A 25867-nucleotide genomic window follows, 5' to 3' on the forward strand; every position below is an offset into this window, starting at 1 on the left:
TGGCTGGCTTTCCATATAATAGGCCGAGTTATTAGTACAGCTGCACATTCTGTGTCTCAGGGGATTAGAAGCTCAGCCTGAAATCTCATTTAATTACAGAGCATTGACTACCATGGACCTCTTGCATCTGGACCCAGAAATAATAGAGAGAATTTTGTTTGAATGGTTTGTAGTGTTCAGGCTAGAAACACATGTAGTTCAATTTCTAACATTTGGTTAAGAACAAAAAGCAAAAGTTCACAGATGGTTAGCTTAGCCTATTATATTATTTTACTAAGGTTCCTTGACTTTCTTCTTCTTTGAGGACTTAAAAAAATGCAACCTATTCTCTTTTAGATGTGGAGGTAAAAGGGCACCAAATTACTCAGTTCATCTGTAAATGAATTTAACAATAATACCTACCTCACAGATTATCATGGGGATGATGCCAGGTAATGAAAGTGAAAGGACTCCACAAAATACCAAATGCAGTTCAATGTTAGTTAAACACTATTATTACTCATTCATTACTTTATTCACTCAGTAAAAACTTTTGAGCACCTAGTAGGTACTGAGCACTATTCTAAGTGAGAGAAATAGAGTGGTGAATAAGAAAGATATGATTTCAGCTCTACAGCAGTTTACACTGTAATGAGGGAGCCAGATGACATGATGATTTTAGAGCATAATGAGTGCTGTGAAAAATATGAAGCAGGATAAAGTGATAGACAGTGGCTATGGGGTTCCTTTGGAAAAGTAATCTTTGCGCTGGAGACTGAATGAATTAAATGACGAGAAGTCAGCCATTGGAAGGGCAATCCAGAAAGTGAGAAAAGCAAATGCAGTGGCCTAAGCTGGGCCCGTTTGAGGACAAGAGAAGACCACAGTGACTGGAGTGTGGTGAAGAGGGAGAAGGATACGAGGTGAGTCGAGAGAAAGGCAGTGGCCCAGCCTGGTAGGCCTTGCTAGGGTTTGGAATTTTATCACAAGAGCTACGGAAAAGCATTGGAGGATTTTAACCAGCTAAGGAATATGTTCTGAATTGCATTTTTTTTTTTCATCATTCTGGCTGCTGGGTAGAAAATGGAGAGAGGTGGTGTGGGGAGTGGCCAGAGTTGTAATGGAGACACTAATTAAGAGGCTATTATGATAGCAGAGGTAAGATGAATGACGGCTGCACTAGGGTGGTTACATGAGAAGAGAGAAAAATAGGCATCCCAGCGGAGATGTCAAGCAGGAAGCTGCATTTATGACCTGGAATTCAGGGGCAAGATTTGGGTTAGAGGTGTGAATGTGAAGGTCGTCAGCAAACCAATGGTGGATAAATCCTTGGGGGCTGAATTGTCACACAGGGAGATCAGAGAGGGAGGAAGAGAGGGCCAGGACTGAGCTTGGGAATATCCTGAAATTTAGAGGAAAACAGAGGAGGAAAAGCCAGCAAAGGTGCAATCAATGAACAGAGCAGGGGGAAATTCAAGAAAGGATGGTGTTCTGGTAGCCAAGAAAATAAAGTACTATGAAAAGGAGGGATTAGTCAATTGAGTCAAGTGCAACTGAAATGAAGAGGAAGATGACTACCTGAAGAATTCAGTGGATTTGATGACCTTGATAGGGAAACTAAAACCTGATTATAGTAGGCTACAAATAGACTTGAACTTGAGGAAGTGAAGAACGATTTTAGGCAATACTTCTTCAAAGTTTTATAGGAAGGATCAAAGAAATGAGACTTGGGTCAAAAAATATTTCTTTAAGTAGCTAATACTAGCTACTAGCTACCATTTTTTGCCCATTCACTATGTGCCAGTCACTATGTAATTTTATCTCACTGACATTTTAATCCTTAAAATTCTATCAGATAGATATAGTATAATTTACTGTTGACATGTGAGTCACCTGAAGCAAAGAGATAGGCTACCGGCCCAAGACCCTACAACAAGTAAATAGAGGAGCCAACATTGGAACCCAGGTCTGTCCCCTTTCAAGGCCCATGGTTTTCCCATGAAACTCCAATAGCTACAGACCTACGCTCTTAATCATATTCTCCAGCCAAATGTCTATAAAGCTGTGCCATGGATATTGACTCAATGTGTTAGTTAATATAATCTGTGTATGAAACATATCTGATTCCCACTGACCCTGGCTAATGATTTCGTATAACTGGAAATTCAAAAGTGGGGCAGGCCCCAAGACAACATGAACAGCGGCTCATCAAGGACCCGTCTTCCTTCCTTCTCTGTGTTCTGCAATCCTCAGCCCTGGTCTCATCTTAGGCTGGTTCCCCTCATTCACACTGGGTACCTTCTGGTGTAACATGCCATATGCTCCATTGTTTAAATCAAGAACAGATAGAAAACCTCTCTCTAAGCACAGAGCACAGCCGCAGTCTGTTTGAGCCAAGTGAAGCCATGTACCCCTTCGTCAGTCATTAGGGAACTGTCAAATATTGATTGGCTTAGACAAAACAAAACCTTTCTCTGGAACTGAGGGTCAAAGGATAAACTTTCAAAATCGGGTTCTATCGGGAAGGGATAGGAGATAGATATTGGATAAGAATGCCTAGGCTCTGCCTGCAGCTACAATCCTATTTAAGTCCTCTATGAAGGGCCAATTTACATGTGCCCTCTCCACAGTAATTTAGGGAACACAGCAACAAAGCCTGGAGAGTTATTAGAAATTTTGTCATATCCCTTTATAGCATTTCTGAATAAGGAATTCTGTCACATGTTCCCATGCTTCTTTCTGTTTGCTATTTTGACTGGGGGCCACTTCCAGGACCACTAATAATACTTTGTACTCAAGAAAAATGAATTGATCTACTATTTGGATGGGGATTTTCTTTAGCCTAAGATTTAAGATGGTGAAATACTGAAGGGAATAACTTTGTCTTCTAACAGTTACTTTGGTGTTCTTGACTTACACTGGGTGCTGAATAACAATGGTTGTCTGACCTTCCCTTGGAAAACATTGGAAGCTTTCAAATGCAACTATTGGTAAATGTTGGGTCATCTTTACACTTACATGTGTCACTAATGAGATACATATGGATATAGGCAAAATCAACAGTTTTTTTTTTTAACACCTTTATTGGAGTATAATTGCTTTACAATGTTGTATTAGTTGCTCGTGTATAACAAAGTGAATCAGCTATATGTATACATATATCCCCATATCTCCTCCCTTTTGCATCTCGCTCCCACCCTCCCTATCCCACCCCTCTGGTGGTCACAAAGCACCGAGCTGATCTCCCTGTGCTATGCGGCTGCTTCCCACTAGCTATCTATTTTACATTTGGTAGTGTATATATGTCCATGCCACTCTCTCACTTTGTCCCAGCTTACCTTTCCCCCTCACCGTGTCCTCAAGTCCATATTCTACGTCTACGTCTTTATTCCTGTCCAGCCCCTAAGTTCTTCAGAACGTTTTTTTGTTTTTGATTCCATATATATGTTTTAGCATACGATATTTGTTTTTCTCTATCTGACTTACTTCACTCTGTATGACAGTCTCTAGGTCCATCCACCTCACTAAAATAACTCAGTTTCGTTTCTTTTTATGGCTAAGTAATATTCCATTGTATATATGTGCCACATCTTCCTTATCCATTCATCTGTCAGTGGACACTTAGGTTGCTTCCATGTCCTGGCTATTGTAAATAGAGCTGCAATGAACATTGTGGAACATAACTCTTTTTGAATTATGGTTTTCTCAGGGGATATGGCCAGTAGTGGAATTGCCGGGTTGTATGGTAGATCTATTTTTAGTTTTTGGAAAACTCCATACTGTTCTCCATAGTGGCTGCATCAGTTTACATTCCTACCAACAATGCAAGGGTGTTCCCTTTTCTCCACATCCTCACCAGCATTTATTGTTTGTAGATTTTTTGATATTGGCCATTCTGACCGATGTGAGGTGATACCTCATTGTAGTTTTGACTTGCATTTCTCTAATAATTAGTGATGTTGAGCATCCTTTCATGCGTTTGTTGGCAATCTGTATATCTTCTTTGGAGAAATGTCTATTTAGGTCTTCTGCCCATTTTTGGATTGGGTTGTTTGTTTGTTTGATTTTGAGCTGCAAGGGCTGCTTGTATATTTTGGAGATTAGTCCTTTGTCAGTTGTTTGTTTGTAAATATTTTCACCCATTCTGAGGGTTTTCTTTTCATCTTGTTTATGGTTTCCTTTGCTGTGCAAAAGCATTGAAGTTTCATTAGGTCCCATTTGTTTATTTTTGTTTTTATTTCCATTTCTCTAGGAGGTGGGTCAAAAAGAATCTTGCTATGATTTATGTCATAGAGTGTTCGGCGTATGTTTTCCTCTAAGAATTTTATAGTGTCTGGCCCTTCATTTAGGTCTTTAATCCATTTTGAGTTTATTTTTGTGTATGGTGTTAGAGAGTGTTCTAATTTCATTCTTTTACATGTAGCTGTCCAGTTTCCCCAGTGCCACTTATTGAAGAGCCTGTCTTTTCTCCATTGGATATTCTTGCCTCCTTTATCAAAAATAAGGTGACCATATGTGCATGGGTTTAGCTCTGGGCTCTCTATCCTGTTCCATTGATCTATATTTCTGTTTTTGTGCCAGTACCATACTGTTTTGATTACTGTAGCTTTGTATTATAGTCTGAAGTCTGGGAACCTGATTCCTCCAACTCCGTTTTTCTTTCTCAAGATTGCTTTGGCTATTCGGGGTCTTTTATGTTTCCATACAAATTGTGGAATTTTTTGTTCTAGTTCTGTGAAAAATGACATTGGTAGTTTGATAGGGATTGCATTGAATCTGTAGATTGCTTTGGGTAGTAGAGTCATTTTCACAATGTTGGTACTTCCAATCCAAGAACATGGTATATCACTACAACTGTTTGTATCATCTTTAATTTCTTTCATCAGTGTCATAGTTTTATGCATACAGGTCTTTTGTCTCTTTAGGTAAGTTTATTCCTAGGTATTTTATTCTTTTTGTTGCAGTGGTAAATGGGAGTGTTTCCTGAATTTCATTTTCAGATTTTTCATCATGAGTGTATAGGAATGCAAGAGATTTCTGTGTATTAATTTTGTATCCTGCTACTTTACCAAATTCATTGATTACCACTAGTAGTTTTCTGGTAGCATCTTTAGGATTCTCTATGTATAGTATCATGTCATCTGCAAACAGTGATAGTTTTACTTCTTCTTTTCCAATTTTCATTCCTTTTATTTCCTTTCATCACTGATTGCTGTGGCTAAAACTTCCAAAACTGTGTTGAATAATAGTGGTGAGAGTTGGCAACCTTGTCTTATTCCTGATCTGAGTGGAAATGGTTTCAGTTTTTCACCATTGAGAATGATGTTGGCTGTGGGTTTGTGATATATGGGCTTTATTATGTTGAGGTAAGGTCCCTCTATTCCTACTTTCTGGAGGGTTTTTTATCATAAATGGGTTGAATTTTGTCAAAAGTTTTTTCTGCATCTATTGAGATGATCATATGGTTTTTCTCCTTCAGTTTGTTACTATGGTTTATCACATTGATTTGCGTATACTGAAGAATCCTTGCATTACTGGGATAAACCCCACTTGATCATGGTGTATGATCCTTTTAATGTGCTGTTGGATTCTGTTTGCTGGTATTTTGAGGATTTTTGCATCTATGTCCATTAGTGTTATTGGCCTGTAGTTTTCTTTCTTTGTGACATGTTTGTCTGGTTTTGGTATCAGGGTGTTGGTGGCCTTGTAGAATGAGTTTGGGAGTGTTCCTCCCTCTGCTATACTTTGGAAGAGTTTGAGAAGGATAGGAATTAGCTCTTCTCTAAATGTTTGATAGAATTCGCCTGTGAAGCCGTCTGGTCCTGGGCTTTTGTTTGTTGGAAGATTTTTAATCACAGTTTCCATTTCAGTGCTTGTGATTGGTCTGCTTATATTTTCTATTTCTTCCTGGTTCAGTCTCAGAAAGTTGTGCTTTTCTAAGAATTTGTCCATTTCTTCCAGGTTCTTCATTTTATTGGCGTATCGTTGTTTGTAGTAATCTCTCATGATCCTTTGTATTTCTGCAGTGTCAGTTGCTACTTCTCCTTTTTCATTTCTAATTGTACTGAACTGAGTCTTCCCTCTTTTTTTCTTGATGAGTGTGGCTAATGGTTTATCAATTCTGTTTATCTCTCAAAGAACCAGCCTTTAGTTTTACTGATCTTTGCCATTGTTTCCTTCATTTCTTTTTCATTTATTTCTGATCTGTCTTTATGATTTCTTTCCTTCTGCTAACTTTGGGGATTTTTTTTGTTCTTTCTCTAATTGCTTTAGGTGTAAGGTTAGGTTTTTCATTTTTGAAGTTTCTTGTTTCTTGAGGTAGAATAGTATTGCTATAAACTTCCCTCTTAGAACTGCTTCTGCTGCATCCCATAGGTTTTGGGCTGTCGTGTTTTTATTGTCATTTGTTTATTTTTTGATTTCCTCTTTGATTTCTTCAGTGATCTCTTGCTATTTAGTAGTGTATTATTTAGCCTCCATGTGTCTGTATTTTTCACAGATTTTTTCTTGTAATTGATATGTAGTCTCAGCCTTGTGGTTGGAAAAGATCCTTGATACGATTTCAATTTTCTTAAATTTACAGGCTTGATTTGTGATCCAAGTATGATCTATCCTGGAGAATGTTCCATGAGCACTTGAGAAGTAAGTGTATTCTGTTGTTTTTGGATGGAATGTCCTATAAATATCAATTAAGTCCACCTTGTTTAATGTGTCATTTAAAGCTTGTGTTTCCTTATTTATTTTCATTTTGGATGATTTGTCCATTGGTGAAGGTGGCGTGTTTAAGTCCCCTTCTATGTTTGTGTTACTATCGATTTCCCCTTTTATGGCTGTTAGCATTTGCCTTATGTATTGACGTGCTCCTATGTTGGGTGTGTAAATATTTACAACTGTTGTATCTTCTTCTTGGATTGATCTCTTGATCATTATGTAGTGTCCTTCTTTGTCTCTTGTAATAGTCTTTATTTTAAAGTCTATTTTGTCTGATATGAGAATTGCTACTCCAGCTTTCTTTTGATATCCCTTTGCATGGAATATCTTATTCCATCCCCTCACTTTCAATCAGTATGTGTCCCTAGGTCTGAAGTGGGTCTCTTGTAGACAGCATATAGATTCGTCTTGTTTTTGTATCTATTCAGCCAGTCTATGTCTTTCGGTTGGAGCATTTAATCCACTTACATTTAAGGTAATTTTCTATGTGTATATTCCTATTACCATTTTCTTAATTGTTTTGTTTTTGTTTTTGTAGGCCTTTTCCTTCTCTTGTGTTTCCTGCCTAGAGAAGTTCCTTTAGCATTTGTTGTAATGCTGGTTTGGTGGTGCTGAATTCTCTTAGCTTTGCTTGTCTGTAAAGGTTTTAATTTCTGTCAAATCTGAATGAGATCCTTGCTGGGTAAAGTAATCTTGGTTGTAGGTTTTTCCCTTTCATCACTTTAAATATGTCCTGCCACTCCTCTCTGGCTTGCAGAGTTTCTGCTGAAAGATCAGCTGTTAACCTTATGAGGATTCCCTTGTATGTTATTTGTTGTTTTTCCCTTGCTTCTTTTAATATTTTTTCTTTGTATTTAATTTTTATAGTTTGATTAATATGTGTCTTGGCATGTTTCTCCTTGGATTTATCCTGTATGGGACTCTCTGCACTTCCTGGACTTGATTGAATATTTCCTTTTCCACATTAGGGAAGTGTTCAACTATAATCTCTTTAAATATTTTCTCAGTCCCTTTTTTTCCCCTCTTCTTCTTCTGACACCCCTATAATTTGAATGTTGATGCATTGAATGTTGATGCATTTAATATTGTCCCAGAGGTCTCTGAGACTGTCCTCAATTCTTTTCATTCTTTTTTCTTTATTCTGCTCTGCAGTAGTTACTTCCACTATTTTATCTTCCAGGTCACTTATCTGTTCTTCTACCTCAGTTATTCTGCTATTGATTCCTTCTAGAGAATTTTTAATTTCATTTATTGTGTTGTTCATCATTATTTGTTTGCTCTTTAGTTCTTCTGGTTTGTTGTTAAATATTTGTTTTATTTTCTCCATTGTATTTTGAAGATTTTGGATCATCTTTACTATCACTACTCTGAATTCTTTTTCAGGTAGACTGCCTATTTCCTCTTTCTTTGTTTGGTCTGATGTGTTTTTACCTTGTTTCTTCATCTGCTGTGTATTTCTCATTTTTCTTAACTTACTGTCTTTGGGGTCTCCTTTTAGCAGGCTTCCGGTTCAAAATTCCCATTGTTTTGGTGTCTGCCCCCAGTGGGTAAGGTTGGTTCAGTGGGTTATGTAGGGTTCCTGGTGGAGGGGACTGGTACCTGTTTTCTGGTGGATGAGGCTGGATCTTGTCTTTCTGGTGGGCAGGACCACGTCCAGTGGTATGTTTTGGGGTGTCTGTGACCTTATTATGATTTTATGAAGCCTCTCTGCTAATGGGTGTGGTTGTGTTCCTGTCTTGCTAGTTGTTTGGCACAGGGTGTCCAGCACTGTAGCTTGCTGGTTGTTGAGTGGTACTGGGTCTTAGCTTTGAGATGGTGATCTCTGGGAGAGATTTTTCTGTTTGATATTACATGGGGCCAGGAGCTCTCTGGTGGGCCAATGTCCTGATCTCAGCTCTCCCACCTCAGAGGTTCAGGCTTCATACCCAGCTGAAGCACCAAGACCCTGTCAGCCACACAGCTCAGAAGAAAAGGGAGAAAAACAAAATAAATAAAGTTATTAAAATAAAAATAAATTATTAAAAATTAAAAAATGATAAAAAAAGGAAAGAAAGAAGAGAGCAACCAAACCAAGAAACAAATCCACCAATGATAACAAGCACTAAAAACTATACTAAAAAAAAGAAAAAGAAAAAGGGATATACAGATCCCTAGGACAAATGGTAAAAGTAAAGATATACAGACAAAATCACACTAAGAGATATACACATACACACTTACAAAAGGAGAAAAAGGAGGGCTTCCCTGGTGGCGCAGTGGTTGAGAGTGCACCTGCTGACGCAGGGGACACAGGTTTGTGCCCTGTTATGGGAGGATCCCACATGCCATGGAGTGGCTGGGCCCGTGAGCCATGGCCGCTGAGGCTGTGCGTCCAGAGCCTGTGCTCCGCAACGGGAGAGACCACAACAGTGAGAGGCCCACATACCGCATAAAAAAAAAAAAAGGGACAAAAACGAAAAAAAAAAAAAAAAAATATATATATATATATATATATATATATAAAAGAAAAGGAAGAGAGCAACCAAGTCCATAAACAAATCTACTGATGATAATAAACTCTAAATGCTAAACTAAGATAAACATAAAACCAGAAACAAATTAGATGCAGAAAGCAAACCCCAAGTCTACAGTTGCTCCCAAAGTCCACCGCCTGAATTTTGGGATGATTCGTTTTCTATTCAGGTATTCCACAGCTGCAGGGTACATCAAGTTGATAGTGGAGATTTAATCCGCTGCTCCTGAGGCTGCTGGGAGAAATTTTCCTTTCTCTTCTTTGTTCCCACAGCTCCTGGTGTTCAGCCTTGGATTTGGCCCCGCCTCTCTATGTAGGTCACCTGAGGGCATCTGTTCCCCGCCCAGACAGGATGGGGTTAAAGTAGCAGCTGATTAGGGGGCTCTGGCTCACTCACGCTGGAGGTGAGGGAGGGTTACGGAATGCAGGGCGAGCCTGCTGCGGCAGAGGCCGGCGTGATGTTGCAACAGCCTGAGGTGCACCGTGTGTTCTCCCGGGGAAGTTGTCCCTGGATCACGGGACCCTGGCAGTGGCGGGCTGCACAGGCTCTCAGGAGGCGAGGTGTGGATAGTGACCTGTGCTTGAACACAGGTTTGTTGGTGGCTGCAGCAGCAGCGTTAGTGTTTCATGCCCGTCTCTGGTGTCTGTGCTGTTATCCATGGCTCGTGCCCATCTCTGGAGCTTGTTTAGGTGGTGTTCTGAATTCCCTCTCCTCGTGCACCCACAACCACTGGTGTCTTGCCTCTCAGGCAGTTCCACACTTTTTCCTGGACTCCCTCCGGCTAGCTGTGGTGCACTAGCCCCCTTCAGGCTGTATTCACACAGCCAACCCCACTCATCTCCCTGGGATCTGACCTCCGAAGCCCAAGCTTCAGCTCCCAGCCCCTACCCGTCCCGGCGGGTGAGCAGACAAGCCTCTCAGGCTGGTGAGTGCTGGTCGGCTCCGATCCTCTGTGTGGGATTCTCTCCGCTTTGCCCTCTGCACCCCTGTTGCTACGCTCTTCTCCGTGGCTCTGAAGCTTCCCCACTGCCACCCCGTGTCTCCACCAGTGAAGGGGCTTCCTAGTGTGTGGAAGCTTTTCCTCCTTCACAGCTCCCTCCCAGAGGGGCAAGCCCCATCCCTATTGTTTTGTCTGTGGTTTTTCTTTTTTCTTTTGCCCTACCCAGGTATGTGGGGAGTTTCTTGCCTTTTGGGATCTGAGGTCTTCTGCCAGCATTCAGTAAGTGTTCTCTAGGAGTTGTTCACATGTAGATGTATTTCTGATGTATTTGCAGGGAGGAAGGTGATCTCCAAGTCTTACTCCTCCACCATCTTGAAGGTCCCTCAAATCAACAGAGTTTAAGTGAAAAATAGAAACAAATCCCATGGCAATCCTAAACAAAGCTTTTTTTTACTAAGATTTTCATATTATAGGAAAAACAGAGTAGCAGTCATACAATTTTTTTTTAATTTCCCAGTCCAACTTCATCAGATAATGTTCCACCATATGCTTAATTTAGTTTAAAAATTCAGTCAACTAAATGGGTAAGATAATTTCCTAATCTAAATACAATAATATTAAAGAGATAGTTTACATAATAATAGGATACATTTCTTTATTTATAACTTTAGTAGTATTTGATGAAGTACCTATAGGAAGTTCTCTAGGGAAAGAGAGAACTAACCTTTAGATTATTTACCATGTGCTAACTACTATACCTATTGCTATATTTACATTAACTTGCTTAGCACTCACTGCTATCCTGCAAGACATAACCTATATTCAATACAGAAATGAGAAGACTTTGGCTCAGAGTTTAATAAAACCTATTCAGGTTTACATAGAAATAATGATGGAGTAATAAGTTGGGCCTCAGGTCAGTCTGTCTAAAGAACAAATATTCTTCTTACTTCTTTATACCACCTGTTTTACATAAGCTAGAGGAGACCATTCCCCATCCCACACAAGGCTGAGTACCATATGATACACTTCCATAATATGCATTGTAGGAAACTCCTGTAGGATTTAACACATTTGTTTAGTGACAGATTCCCATGTAGAATCTAGTCAATAGGCTCCATGAGGTCAGATCCTCAGTCTGATTATCACTTTATAAATTCCTGTATCTCACACTCAGAATTTGAGTCCTTAGTCAAAATCTGTTAACTGGCAGCCTTAAAAGAACATCTTTATAATTTAAAGAAAATACTAGGCAAGAATACAATGATTCAAGATCTACAAAGCAAGCTACAGTCTGTCAGAGAAAAATTATCTTAAAAAGCAGCCCATGTCAATCCCTCTTGAACTCTTGGTGGGAATGTAAATTGATACAGCCACTATGGAGAACAGTATGGAGGTTCCTTAAAAAACTAAAAATAGAATTACCATATGACCCAGCAATCCCACTACTGGGCATATACCCAGAAAAAACCATAATTCAAAAAGACACATGCACCCCAATGTTCATTGCAGCACTCTTTACAATAACCAGGTCATGGAAACAACCTAAATGCCCATCAACAGATGAATGGATAAAGAAGATGTGGTACATATATACAATGGAATATTACTCAGCCATAAAAAGGAATGAAATTAGGTCATTTGTAGAGACATGGATGGACCTAGAGACTGTCATACAGAGTGAAGTAAATCAGAAAGAGAAAAACAAATATCGTATGTTAACACATATGTATGGAATCTAGAAAAATGTTACAGATGAACCAGTTTTCAAGGCAGAAATAGAGACACAGATGTAGAGAACAAACGTGGACACCAAGGGGGGAAAGCGGGGTAGGGGGGATGAATTGGGAGGTTGAGATTGACATATATACACTAATATGTATAAAATAGATAACTAATAAGAACTTCCTGTATACAATTTTTTAATAAAATTTTAAAAAAGCATACCCCCCCCCCAAAAAAAAGCAACCATGTCTGATACAACCCTAAAGCAGACTCTGTCAGGTCTGTGGAAGCCAAAATATTCTGTGCCTATCATTCCTGCCATCCCTGGTCACCACCCCAAAATGTACACACATCCAGGCAGCTATCCGGTCAGCTCACTCCTTCATGCTCTGTGCTTCCTCTCTTCTGACCCAACCTCTATCCTCCTTTCCTTCCAAACCATCCCACTGCAAAACCCTATGTACCTTATTCCAGAGTAAACAGATTCCCTTCTACCCTCAGCTGCTACACAGAACACTTCCTATACTTCCTTGCTTTACTAAAATTTGGTGCATCTCCCAAGGCCACTACTTCTTTGGTTGCCCTTTCAAGGGCCACCTTCCCGTATGCCATATTCCATAGCTCTCTCCCAAATACCATGTTACATATCTCTAAGGCATGGGTTTTGCATTCTTTTCACTCACCAGTGCATTTTTCAAACCATTATTTCCCAGTCCTTAAGTTTAAAAGATATGTTTGTCATTTGAGATTCATGTTGTTTAACATATCATCAGTTCCTCCTAAACCATCCACCACTAACCACCCACCTGGTTATGGTCTTAATCAAAGCTTTTGGCCTCTGTATCATAATGGTCCTCTCCACCCCAAGTCTCTTCCAGAGATCCCAATTAAAATCCATGTATAGTAGCTACTTTCAGCTCTTTAAAGTCCTTCATTCCTGCTATGCCTGTCCTTGGACTTCATTTCTCTCCTGTCTCTACTTTATTTTTTACTTAGTCTACACCTCATGATCTATCATGTCACCCCTCTCATAATACTCTTCTCAACAACCTTGCCCCATATCCTCCCATCACACTATCCTAGGAAACCCCACCTTTAACTTCTATGATCTACCAGGCAGTATTGGAAAATGTAAGTTCACAGTGCATATTGGTATCCCTTCATATTCTAGATCTTTGATTTTCACTTGGTTTCTAGCACTGCCTATAAACCATATATTCCTAGTCAGCAATCTCCTCTTGTCAAATACTAGTAATAATTTTAAAACTTCATCAGTCTTCTCAGGCAACATGCCTCAAACCTCCTATCTCACTCTTAAGACATGACCTCACCTCCTACTTTAGGAAGAATGAAGAGACAATCCTATGAGAATTTCTTTAGCTTCCCACTCTCAGATCTACAAGACTAACTAAATCTATCCTTGTCTTTTTCTTCTTTCTGTCTCAGTGGAAGAGTTTCCCCTCCTGAGGTTGATCCTTAAACTTATGCTTTGACTTCCAACTAAGTTTTCTAACCAACCCACTGCAACTACTCTTACCAGTTACCAATGACTCCTTGTTGCTATTCAGTGGATGGGGTTCTGTTCTTAACTTACTTGATTTCTGTGAACCTCTTTCTCCTTCTTGGAACACTTTCTTCTATTAATTTTTATAACATCACACTCTCCTGGTTTTCCTACTACATACCTGTCCATTCCACAGTATCTTCCTCTACCTGCCCTACAAGTGTTGTTCTACTACAAGGCTCCATCCTTGGTTATCTTCTCACTCTACACATTTTTGCTGAGTAATTTCACCCATTCCTATAACCTCAATCACCATCAATATCAGCAGTCTTTAAATTTGTGATCAGTCCATTTGAGAATCTGATGAAAATTCTGGGCCTTGTCCCTAAAAACAAGTGCACAAGCAGAAATTTTTCCAAACCATTTTAGGAGGTTCATGGACACCCTGAAACCTATTGATGGACCTTTCCGGATTTCCTGATCTACAGTGCTAACAACCCCCAAACCTTCATCTCCATCCATGTCTCTTAGACAAGACTCATATATCACGCGGCCAACTTGATATCTCTAATCAAATATTCCACCAGCACCACACACTCAACATATTTAAAACCTACTATTTTCTCCCTACCCTAAACCTGACACCTACAGATTTGCTTTTTTTGTCATTCAATATGGTTTTCTTTATTGGGTCTTGTGCAATTCTTGTTAAGTTTATTCCCAGATAGTTTAAATTGTTTCCATTGAGAATGAGATATATTTCCCATTTCTATTTCTAGGTGCTTACTGCTAGCACAGAAAAAAAGCTATTTTTTTAAATATTTATCAAATATTCAGGTATCTTGTTAAATTTTACTAGCATTTTTACTATAGTCTCTTGGATTTTCTAAATATAAATTCAAAGAATTGGCAAAAAAAGCTAGTTTGTTTTCCTTTTCTAATATTTATGATGATTATTCAATGTTCTTGTCTTATTGCATTTGCTAATCTGGCTACTGAAAGTGTGGAATCAATAGTATTGGCATCATCTAGGAGCTTATTAAAGATGAAGAATCTCAGCCCCATCCCTAGACCTGCTAAATCATAAGCTGCATTTTAAAGATCCCCAGGTGACTCATGTACACAGTAAAAATTGAGCATACTGCTATAGAATATTCAAGACAATATTGAATAATAACGATAGTAGCTTGCATTATCTATTTACTGGTTTAAATTGAAATGGGCTCTATGTTTCACCATCTAAATGATTTTGGTAAATGTTTTTTATAACACAAAAATAATTTTTTCTCTTGCTCTCTTAGAATTTTTTATTTAGAATGACTGCTTAATCAGAGTTCTTTATTATCAAATTTCTTTATATATGATAATGTGTAAAATTTCTTTATATATATGATAATATAGTCTTTCTACCTTGATTAAGTTAATATAATTAATTACATCAACAAATGGTTCAGTTACACCAACAAAGTTAATGTATCTTTTGATATATTACTCGATTCTATATCTTAATATTTTATTTTAATTTTTTCTTCTATATCCATAAACAACTTGTCTCTAGCTTTCTTTATTGGTTTGAGGTATCAAATTGTAGCTGTTTTTATAAAATGATTTGGGAACTATATTTGTCATCTTTGTCAGTAGACAGGAACAATGGTTGGCAAACCTAGTTTGCACATTAGAATTACCTGGGGAGCTTTAGAGAAATATTAATGTTCAGACCTGTCTCTTAGAGGTTCTGATTCAAGTAGTCTGGGACTCACCAGAAAACAGTATTTTTAATTAAATTAAATTTTTAAAAAACAGCTCCACAGGTGATTCTAGTGAGTCTTTAGGACTGAGAAATACTGGTCTAAAATCCTTTAAATAACTTGAGAAGATTAAGTACAATTTAGCCATTATCTTGTCCATGGGTGCTATTTAGTCACCTTCTCAGTTTCTTTTAATGTAATTGTTCCATTAAAACTTCCCATTTCTTTTTAAATGAATTTTAATAAACTTACATCTTGTTCTCTACGAGGTTAAGGACATTTCTTTCTATTCTCATTTTTCTGAGAGTTTTTCTTTTTTTAATCATGAATGGATGTTCAATTTTGTCAAAGGCTTTTTCTGGATCTCTTGAGATGATGATGCAGTTTTACTTCTTTAGTCTGTTAATATGGTGAATTACATTGATTGACTGTGAAATGTTGAACTAGCCTTTCCCTCCCAAGATAAATCCCACTTTATTGTGACATCCTTTTTATATGTTGCTGGATTCTATTTGTTAATATTTTGTTGAGTGGGGAGATATCACGAAACTCACCCTTACTGGTCATTCTTCATTTTCCTCCCCATAAGTTTGCTATTGTTACTTCTCAAATTTTTCAGATGCTCCATTGCTTTTTGTAGTCTATTCAGATTTTCAGTTGGAATCAGTGGAAGAGATAGACTGTGGTACGCTTACTCCATCTTGACTAGGACCAGAAGTCTGTCACTTTCTTTGGATATATTTTGTAAACAGTACATCCAATTAGCCTGCTGTTAAATGGAGAATTCAATCTATTTACATAAAGCTCATATTCTTGATTTTATTTGTTTCATTTTATTTTATTTATTGTACTTTTTTTGGTCTTTGGATTTTTTCTATTGTCTAATTATTCCCTACCTCCACAATCTCCTGTTATTTAAAAATGCCAATAGGGACTTCCCTGGTGGTCCAGTGGTTAAGAATCCACCTTCCAACGTGTGTTCAATCCCTGGTCGAGGAACTAAGATCCCACATGCTGTGGAGCAACTAAGCCCATGCACCACAACTACAGAGCCCACACGCTCTGTAGCCCATGAGCCACAGTTACAGAGCCCATGCGCTCTGGAGCCTGTGCGCCACAACTAGAGAGAAGCTTGCACGCTGCAAGGAAAGATCCCGTGTGCCACAACTAAGACCTGACTAAGCCAAAAAATAAATAAATAGATAAATAAATATTTTTTAAATAATATAAAAATAAATAAATAAAAATGCCATTGTAATTTTTCAATTCATAAATATTCACTTTCCCTTTCCTGGTGGTCATAAGCGAGCACCTTTTACTCAACTATTACACAAAAGTAGTTACCAACTGTTTTCTCTCCAACAAGGCATTGGTCTTTCATTTCTTTACTCCTTTCTTTAAAGAAATGCTCTTTAGAACACATTTTCTTTTGACATTATATTCCCCCTCCCAAATGAGTCTTTTCCCACGTTTTTTTTCTCTTCCTTTCCTCCTGTTTCCACCTAGGTTGTACAGAGATTTAGTACTTTGTTTAGTTCCAGACTAGCATTATATTTTGCAGTACATGTCCTCTATTCCAGGATCATTGTCTTAGCCCTTGCATTATGTATAATGATTATACATTTAGAGAGATGGGAAAATACATTTTCCTCCTTTGCCCCTCCCTATGTCCTCGTCATCTTTCCTTATCTTGAATTCTCTCTTCTGATTAATTCCATTTTGGTTACAGTCTCTACTCAACTATTTTCTTCAGCTTTGGTAGAAAGATAATATATTCAGTAACTCTTTATGTATTTGCAAACAACTTTTTACATGCCAATAGATGAATCTCAGAAACCTAATGAGCAAAAGAAGCCAGACACAAATGAGCACATGTTGGATGATTCCATCTATAGAAGTTTGAGAACAAACAAAATGGATATATTGATATATGATAGTGTTTAGAATAATGGTTACTTTGGGGAGAGGAATGAGGAAGCTACTGGGGTGCTGGAAATATCTGTTATTCTCTGTGGTGCTTCCCTGTGTTTATACGTATGTAAAAATTATCAACCTGTATGCTTAAGATCTTTGCACTTTTCTATATGTGACCTATACCTCAAGAAAAAGAAAAAGTTTAAAGGGGATGAAGAATATTAATAAATTAATAGCTTAACTATAGAAGGAAGTTGAAAAAGAGGACCAAGAAAAGGACTTTCTCCCATAAAAAGCACCATACCAAAAACTGTTAAAAGCAATTTCTAGCAAACCTCTCAGGAACGGGTGTATTTAATGCTATTTAAAATGTTCTGATTTTTAAAACTAGAGAAATGAAAAGATTCCCAAATAATTTGGCAACATGAAAAGGTGACCTCATATTTTTGCCCTTAAATTGACCAGAATAAAGAAGCATCAAGTATCCACATTCTAAAGAAAGAAAGCTGCAAACAGTTGGAGACACCTGGGCTTGTTGGGAAGTGAACTCGCCCTCCTAAACCCGCAGCTCCTTCCACTTTGGGGTGCTAGAATGAGGAAAAAGCTGAAGGCTGCTAGCCTTCTCACTCCCCACACCCTCACCTCCCTAATCCCCACCCCAGGGCCCTTCAGCAACAGGTTAAGCTGATCTGGATAGAGGGAAGCATATTCAAATAATTAAGAATGTATATAGTTGACCTCTATTCTGTGAGCCCAAGTTATTAGAATCCATAGTTACCTAATTACAATTTCTACCAAAGAGTGGTCACCATGCAAAGAAGTCAATAATCCACGAAAAAAAAATTTTAATTAAAATCTATTCAAAAGCTAGAAATTAATTGGAAAGCATGACATAACCAAGTGCATGCTGCTCTCTTAAAAAATGTGAATTAAAAAAAAAAATCAGTGAGGACAAAATCTGCTTGTGTCAATCCAGGTTGTTCCTCCTATTATAGCAAAGCATATTTTATAACACACTTATATTTCTTCACTGAGGGCCCACTTTCACTCTTTGTTTTTGACCTCTGTGCAAATGAAAGTTGTGAAGCAGTTATTTCATCTGCTGGAGCTGAGGTCTGCATTGCCATTCATCTCCTCATTTCTGGGGCTCTGCATTCAGGCATATGGAGAGAAAACTCTAACAGAGCAGCAGCCCTTGGTCTGAAATCAGCACTTAGAGTATCTACCCACATAGAAACAGATCTTTTTGTGAGGTTGAATGATGCTGATAAAATAATAGATTGGCCTGCTGTGTGGAAGCTATGGAAAGGCAGCTAATGGGGCTCCCACAGGTCCTGGGAACCCAGCTAGCAGCTGCAGCAAGAATCTGATGAAAAAGCAAGATCTAGCTAAGGTGCTATAAGTAAATTAACCCAATACTTAAAGGGGTGTGTGTGCGTGTGTGCACGTGCTGAGAGGCAAAATTAACCGTTAACACACACTAGTTTGATCTATCTAGCTTCTGTTGCAAGTTCTAGCACTGTCTAGCACTCCTTTTGGAAACATGCCCCATGTTTCAACAATACTTTTGCGGAGAGAATGAGCTCCCAGGGACATGGGGGTGTGTATGCCATTAAAACCAATCAATTTCATTGTTAAATTTTACAAATATTTCCATGCAATTGTCAACAGAAATATAATTTTCTGAACAATGTCACACAAATAAAACATATCTTGGAAAACACTGCAGAAGTCAAAATGTCCATTTGGAGTTCCCAATCCTTAGACTTCTCTTTGTGATTTCCAGCTCATTCAGCATCTTAGTAACCACGCAGACATATTCTGCAGCTGGAAATACGAAGGCAACTTCAACATGTCTCTCAGGCCAAGGTTATCCTGTGTTTTTGGGTTTGTCCCTCCTGTCCCGAAAGAAAGAATGCACAGGGAATGTCTCATTTGGATTCGGGAGGTGAAGGTGGTCCTGAGAAGAGTTGGTAACCATGCAGTGAGTACCCCATCAGCCAAACTAAAGTGTGTGTGCATGTATGTGTGCATGTGTGTGTATGAGAGAAAGGGTGGAAGGCAAACCTGCTCTAAGAGGAAAGAGTAAATAGTTCTTGCTAAGGTATGAATAACTGATAAATACAGTCTCACAGTAAAGCCAAGTCTTCACATGTTATTTCTTTTTGTAAGATTTGTAACCACTTCCTAAAGCTTCTTCATTTTGACCAAAAATAGAGTCTTAAGTTAAATGGAAAAAGCTCTAATGCTGGAACACAGATTCTTGGGCTTACTGAGCTGATAAGGGAGATTGCCCTTCTGGGAGCCTGGGGAGGTTATACTGTATGGGTTTCCCTGAAAATGCAACTATTGACTCTGTCTTATTTCAAGTCTTTCCAGGACAGAGGAAAGACTTGTGTGCCTCTCTGCTCTCTGTATAAGGAACAAGAATATTAGTGCAAAATTCAACTTCTCAGAGCACCTGCGTTAGGTCCCAAAAGGGTCAAGCACTGGGATAGTTGATGAGGCAACCAGGGACAATCCAACAGGCTCTAACACATGCCCCTGGGGTGGCCATGCTGCAATCAGCTCACAAGCCAAAAGAACTTGAGTTTGTCCAAAGCTGAGAACAATAGGGCAGACTGGGCAGGCTTGGCCATGCAGAGGCTTTGTGTCATACTCAACATTCCCTCCCTATGAAAGTCTTGGAAACCTGGGGGACATGAAGAACACTAGCAGTCATTCTAGACACTTGGAACTTGGTCCCTCTCCCACATGCATTTCTTGTCTGGTCGTATCAACAAATGTAGGGTTGAGGAAAGATGTGAATGATGGAAGGAACTTTCCAGATAGGAGCGAGGGAGCAGAGCCCAGCATGTAACTGCCTCTTCTATTACCTGCAGCTTGCTCTCTGAGGTACAACCACATCCTCACCATGTGACCAGCATGCCCAAACTCAAATTCTGCCATGGGCAGAATTTGGCAGTACTACTAAGCCACATTGGCAGTACTACTTCTTACTTCCAAGCATATCATGCTGCCCCTAGGAGGTATTCAATAAATGTACTGAATGATAATACCCCACCTTGTGGTGTTTCTTATCTCTCCTATGTGGCTACATCTTGTTTCCCTAGTAGGATCATAAACAAGGACAGCATATAACACTTCACCTGCCTTACACTTCCTCATGGAGCACCATATACAGAGTGCTCTGAGAGACACCAAACCCTTAACACTTTCCCGTGCTTGCATAGATGGGCATTTTCTATTTATGTCTGTTTCTTTATTTACATTATTCTGTACAGTGTGGCCTTTTAAACTTTCACCTACAAACAATGACTGCTAGTATAACACTCCAGCCTCTAAATGGAATTAGTTTCCTCGGTTCTGCTGGAGAGCTGCAAGAGACAGAACATACGATCAATTTTGTATGATATTTTGATAATTCATATCCTGTTACTGAGAAGAATTACCACAGGAAAGGAAGAAAGAGAGACAGAGAGAGAGAAAGATATTGTCTTGTAGATAATAAAAATTTTTCACTCATTTCTTACATTTATCCATTTTCAAGATCACTTTCCATTTTCTTAGTTCTCTTTTCTGAAGTGTTTCTGAGGAAAAATAAAAGACATATTCCCCTTTAGGTAGCCTGTTTGGAATGAACTATTTGAAGGGCAACCCAGCAATGCGTGGGCTTTCATAAGTAACATGACCATCCACCACTTTAAGGAAATACAATATAAATAGATAAAGCAGCTAGCAGGTAATTACATGCATTAAAGAAAGATTCTCCACTTTCCAGGGGAGAATTACTGCAAGCTCCTACTTTGCACTGAACATGAATTTCAACTTTTAAATTTTGATTTGCATAAAACTTTTTGTAACAGAGGTGCACTTACAACAAGAATTTCTCCGAATCCTATTACAATGAGGAGGAGACTGAGGGAGGATCTTCCAGTTCTAGCCACTAATCCAGTGAGATTGTAGCTGCATTTGAAAGGGTGATGTCAAACCACTCTAAGGCTGTGACCCATGGGGTTGTCAGCCAATCAAAGACTCAGTGTGCAGCCGGGCCAGGTCATTTGTTCTCCCAGATCTTATCAGACTTGACTCCTTTTCCCATTAGAACTCCTATTTCTCATTTTCGGCCTCAAGTTTCCTCTACTCACAAATACCCACAATAGAAAGCAGCTTTACGGTCTTCTAATCCACTGATTTTCAAACTTCTTTTAAATCAGAGAATCCTTTCTTCAAATGAAGGCTCACCCCAAAACCCAAGATGTAAAACAGAGCCACTTGGATGTGCTCTGGTCATGTCGCAAAGCCCCACCAGAAGCCCACCTGCTGCACTGACCTGACCTTCTTAGTAAGGACTTCAAGATGGAAATGCCACTCCCTCCATGTACAAATGGAGAATCTGGAGGTTGGGCTCAGTGTTTCTCAGTGAAGATGTTATTGGCGTTTGGGGACAAAAGCAGTCTTTACTGTGTAGGATTGACCTCTGCATGGTAGTCCTTTAACTTCCTCAGCTAAGTGCCTGTTGCCCTCGCATACTTGTGTTGACTAAAATCAGCTACTGAGAGAGAGTCATCTGGTTCCACCTGGGCTGAGAATCACATGGCTCTGAAATGATTTCACCAGGGTTAATCAGAGAGGCAAGGCCAGCATGAACCCAGGTATCCTGATTCCCAGTCTATTGTTCTTTCCTCTCCAGCACATGGACTTTCCTGCCAGCTACAATTTTTTCTGTCCCTCACCCCTTTTAAGCTTTGCTCTAACAGTTGGGGCCCCATCTACTGAAATTCAGCTTCTACTTGTCTGTGAGGCTGCCTTGAACCACTACCATTGCTGCTCTTAATGTAGAAGCCGGGAAAGCTCTTCCATCTGAGGATGGAGATTAGTGTAGACAAAGAAAAGATATCACAAGCACTTCTCAGTTCCTAGTGAGCACAAATTTAAGCCCTGGGCCCATGAACAACATAGCTTCTCAGTGAGATGTGAAATTGCAATGCACTAGCCCAGATGAACTGATTTTTTTTAATTGAAATATAGTTGATTTTGTTTGTTGTATATATATAAACATATAAAATGTTTATAGTGGAACAGGATAGAAAGCCCAGAGATAAACCCATGTACATATGGTCACCTTATCTTTGATAAAGGAGGCAGGAATACACAGTGGAGAAAAGACAGCCTCTTCAATAAGTGGTGCTGGGAAAACTGGACAGGTACATGTAAAAGTATGAAATTAGAACACTCCCTAACACCATACACAAAAATAAACTCAAAATGGATTAAAGACCTAAATGTAAGGCCAGACACTATCAAACTCTTAGAGGAAAGCATAGGCAGAACACTCTAAGACATAAATCACAGCAAGATCCTTTTAGACCCACCTAGAGAAATGGAAATAAAAACAAACAAATGGCCCTAATGAAACTTCAAAGCTTTTGCACAGCAAAGGAAACCATAAACAAGACAAAAAGACAACCCTCAGAATGGGAGAAAATATTTGCAAATGAAGAAACTGACAAAGGATTAATCTCCAAAATGTAAAAGCAGCTCATGCAGCTCAATATCAAAAAAACAAACAACCTAATCCAAAAATGGGCAGAAGAGCTAAATAGACATTTCTCCAAAGAAGATACACAGACTGCCAACAAACACATGAAAGGATGCTCAACATCATTAATCATTAGAGAAATGCAAATCAAAACTACAATGAGGTATCACCTAACATGGGTCAGAATGGCCATCATTAAAAAATCTACAAACAATAAATGCTGGAGAGGGTGTAGAGAAAAGGGAACCCTCTTGCACTGTTGGTGGGAATGTAAATTGATACAGCAACTATAGAGAACAGTATGGAGGTTCCTTAAAAAACTAAAAATAGGACTACCATATGACCCAGCAATCCCACTACTGAGCATATACCCTGAGAAAACCATAATTCAAAAAGAGTCATGTACCAAAATGTTCATTGCAGCTCTACTTACAATAGCCAGGACATGGAAGCAACCTAAGTGTCCATCAACAGATCAATGGATAAAGAAGATGTAGTACATATATCCAATGGAATATTACTCAGCCATAAAGAGAAATGAAATTGAGTTATTTGTAGTGAGGTGGATGGACCTAGAGTCTGTCAGACAGAGTGAAGTAAGTCAGAAAGAGAAAAACAAATACCGTATGCTAACACATATTTATGGAATCTAAGAAAAAAAAAAAAGGTCATGAAGAACCTAGGGGCAAGACTGGAATAAAGACATAGACCTACTAGAGAATGGACTTGAGGATATGGGGAGGGGGAAGGGTGAGCTGTGACAAAGTGAGAGAGTGGCATGGACATATATACACTACCAAATTAAAATAGATAGCTAGTGGGAAGCAGCCACATAGCACAGGGAGATCAGCTTGGTGCTTTGTGACCACCTAGAGGGGTGGGATAGGAAGGGTGGGAGGGAGGGAGTTGCAAAAGGGAAGAGATATGGGGACATATGTATATGTATAACTGATTCACTTTGTTATAAAGCAGAAACTAACACACCATTGTAAAGCAATTATACTCCAATAAAGATGTTAAAAACGAAAAAAGACACATTCACCCCAATGTTCATTGCAGCACTATTTACAATAGCCAGGTCATGGAAGCAACCTAAATGCCCATCGACAGATGAATGGATAAAGAAGTTGTGGTACATATACACAATGGAATATTACTCAGCCATAAAAAGGAACGAAACTGGGTCATTTGTTGAGACGTGGATGGATCTAGAGACTGTCATAGAGAGTGAAGTAAGTCAGAAAGAGAAAAACAAATATCGTATATTAATGCATGTATGTGGAACCTAGGAAAATGGTACACTGGTTTGCAGGGCAGAAGTTGAGACACAGATGTAGAGAACAAATGTATAGACACCAAGGGGGAAAAGCTGTGGAGGGGTGGTGATGGTGGTGTGATGAATTGGGCGGTTGGAATTGACGTGTATACACTGATGTGTATAAAATCGATGACTAATAAGAACCTGCTGTATAAAGAAAATTTTGAATAAAATTCAAAAATTAAATAAAATTTTAAAAATGTTTATAAAAACATTTTATATGTTGTGTTAGTTTCTGGTACATAGCAAAGTGTTTCAGTTTTATATATATATATTCTTTTTCATATACTTTTCCATTATAGGTTACTACAAGATATTGAATATAGTTCCCTGTGCTATACAGTAGGACCTCGTTGTTCATCTATTTGATTTGATTTGATTTGATTTATTTTATTTATTTTTGGCTGCATGCAGGCTTTCTCTAGTTGCGGCGAGCCGGGGCTACTCTTCGTTGAGGTGCACCAGCTTCTCATTGCGGTGGCTTCTCTTGTTGCGGAGCATGGGCTCTAGGCACGTGGGCTTTAGTAGTTGCAGCACACAGGCTCAGTAGTTGTGGCATGCGGATCCTAGAGTGTGCGGACTTCAGTACTTGCAGCACATGGGCTTAGTAGTTGTGGCTTGCAGGCTCTAGAGCACAGGCTCAGTAGTTGTGGTGCACGGGCTTAGTTGCTCTGCAGCCTGTGGGATCTTCCCCAACCAGGGATCGAACTTGTGTCCCCTGCATTGGCAGGTGGATTCCTAACCCCTGTGCCCCCAGGGAAGGCCTGTGTTCATCTATTTTATATATAGTAGTTTGTATCTGCTAATCTCAAACTCCTTATTTATCCCTCCCTGCCCCCTTGATTTTTTTTCTTCTCCCCAAATCATACTGTTTGACTCTAGGTCATCTATATTCTATATAACCTTGCTTCTCATAGATCGCCTTTTGGCTGACATTCTCACCAAACAATTCCTACTTTCTCCATTCAGCAGCTGTATGACTTTCTAAAGGACACCTGGCTTTTCTGACCTCAGTTTCCTCATTTACAAACTGGGGAGAAGCGAAAACTTGCAGGATCCTTGCATGGATTCACTGCAATAATGCATGTACAGTCCCTAGCACTACCAATTGCTTATTAAACGGCTGCTGCCACTGTTCGGATTAACATTGTCACCATTTCCTTGCCTTGGTATAACTTGTTGGAATAAAGTAAATTCCCCTTAGGTAAGCTTCTTAAAGTTGTCACTTGGAGGTAGTTGAACACCCAAATTCTAGATTCCCTGCTCAAAGCTTCCCCTCGGCTTTCAAGCTTGCCCAGTAATGTCAGCCTATTTTGGAAGAAAGTGTTAGAGTCCCCTCTTCCTCCTGTAGTAAGACAGGTAGACATCCCCGTAGTCATCTGGGAGATCTTATTTCCCACTGATACAGGGGTCGGCAAATTTCCAGACCTTTTAAAATAGGTTTTTACTAACAGTCTATCAAGTCTCCAGAGAGAACTATCCTGTCCAAGACAGCCAGGACTCTTTTTTTTACTGACAGTTTGAGCTGTGTGCTTGAAATCATTTTTGACAAGAAAGAAACAGGCTCAAGTACAAAGAAATCACGGACCATCCACAGTGACCAATTTTCAGACTTTAAAATCCACACAAGTGCTTAATTATGCCATACAAAAAAAGAATTTTCATGGAAGTTTGTTGTAAATTTTTGTCTTTTGCTCTCAGTACTCAAGAATCAGTTAAACAATTTCAAAAATCACAGCTGTTAAGTCAAACTAAACCAAACACACTGTTCTGAAATATTTGCCAAAAGTTGTTTCAGCGTACAATTTGCTTCACTGAATCAATTAGGTTTTGCAAAGTTATATTTGTGTAGAGCATCTGTTAGATACCTGTTTAAAATCTATCCATATGGTTAGTGTTTTAAATGATATATACAAATGTTAAGTGTATATATGAAAAAGTACCCTTTATTGAAAAAATAGTTAAAACCCAAT

The 25867-nt window shown here is 39.0% G+C and overlaps 1 long non-coding RNA gene across 1 annotated transcript in view; it reads left to right on the top strand.

The window, feature by feature from the left end:
• LOC141279539 (uncharacterized) overlaps nucleotides 1-25867 on the top strand; it is a 321920-nt gene that overhangs the window by 218095 nt on the left and 77958 nt on the right. Inside the window, exon 4 of the long non-coding RNA XR_012333965.1 lies at nucleotides 6563-6621. This is a non-coding gene — a long non-coding RNA (uncharacterized lncRNA). The remainder of the gene's footprint in view (nucleotides 1-6562; nucleotides 6622-25867) is intronic.

Source organism: Tursiops truncatus, chromosome 9, assembly GCF_011762595.2.
Source record: "Tursiops truncatus isolate mTurTru1 chromosome 9, mTurTru1.mat.Y, whole genome shotgun sequence".
In the NCBI taxonomy this organism is placed as follows: domain Eukaryota; kingdom Metazoa; phylum Chordata; class Mammalia; order Artiodactyla; family Delphinidae; genus Tursiops; species Tursiops truncatus.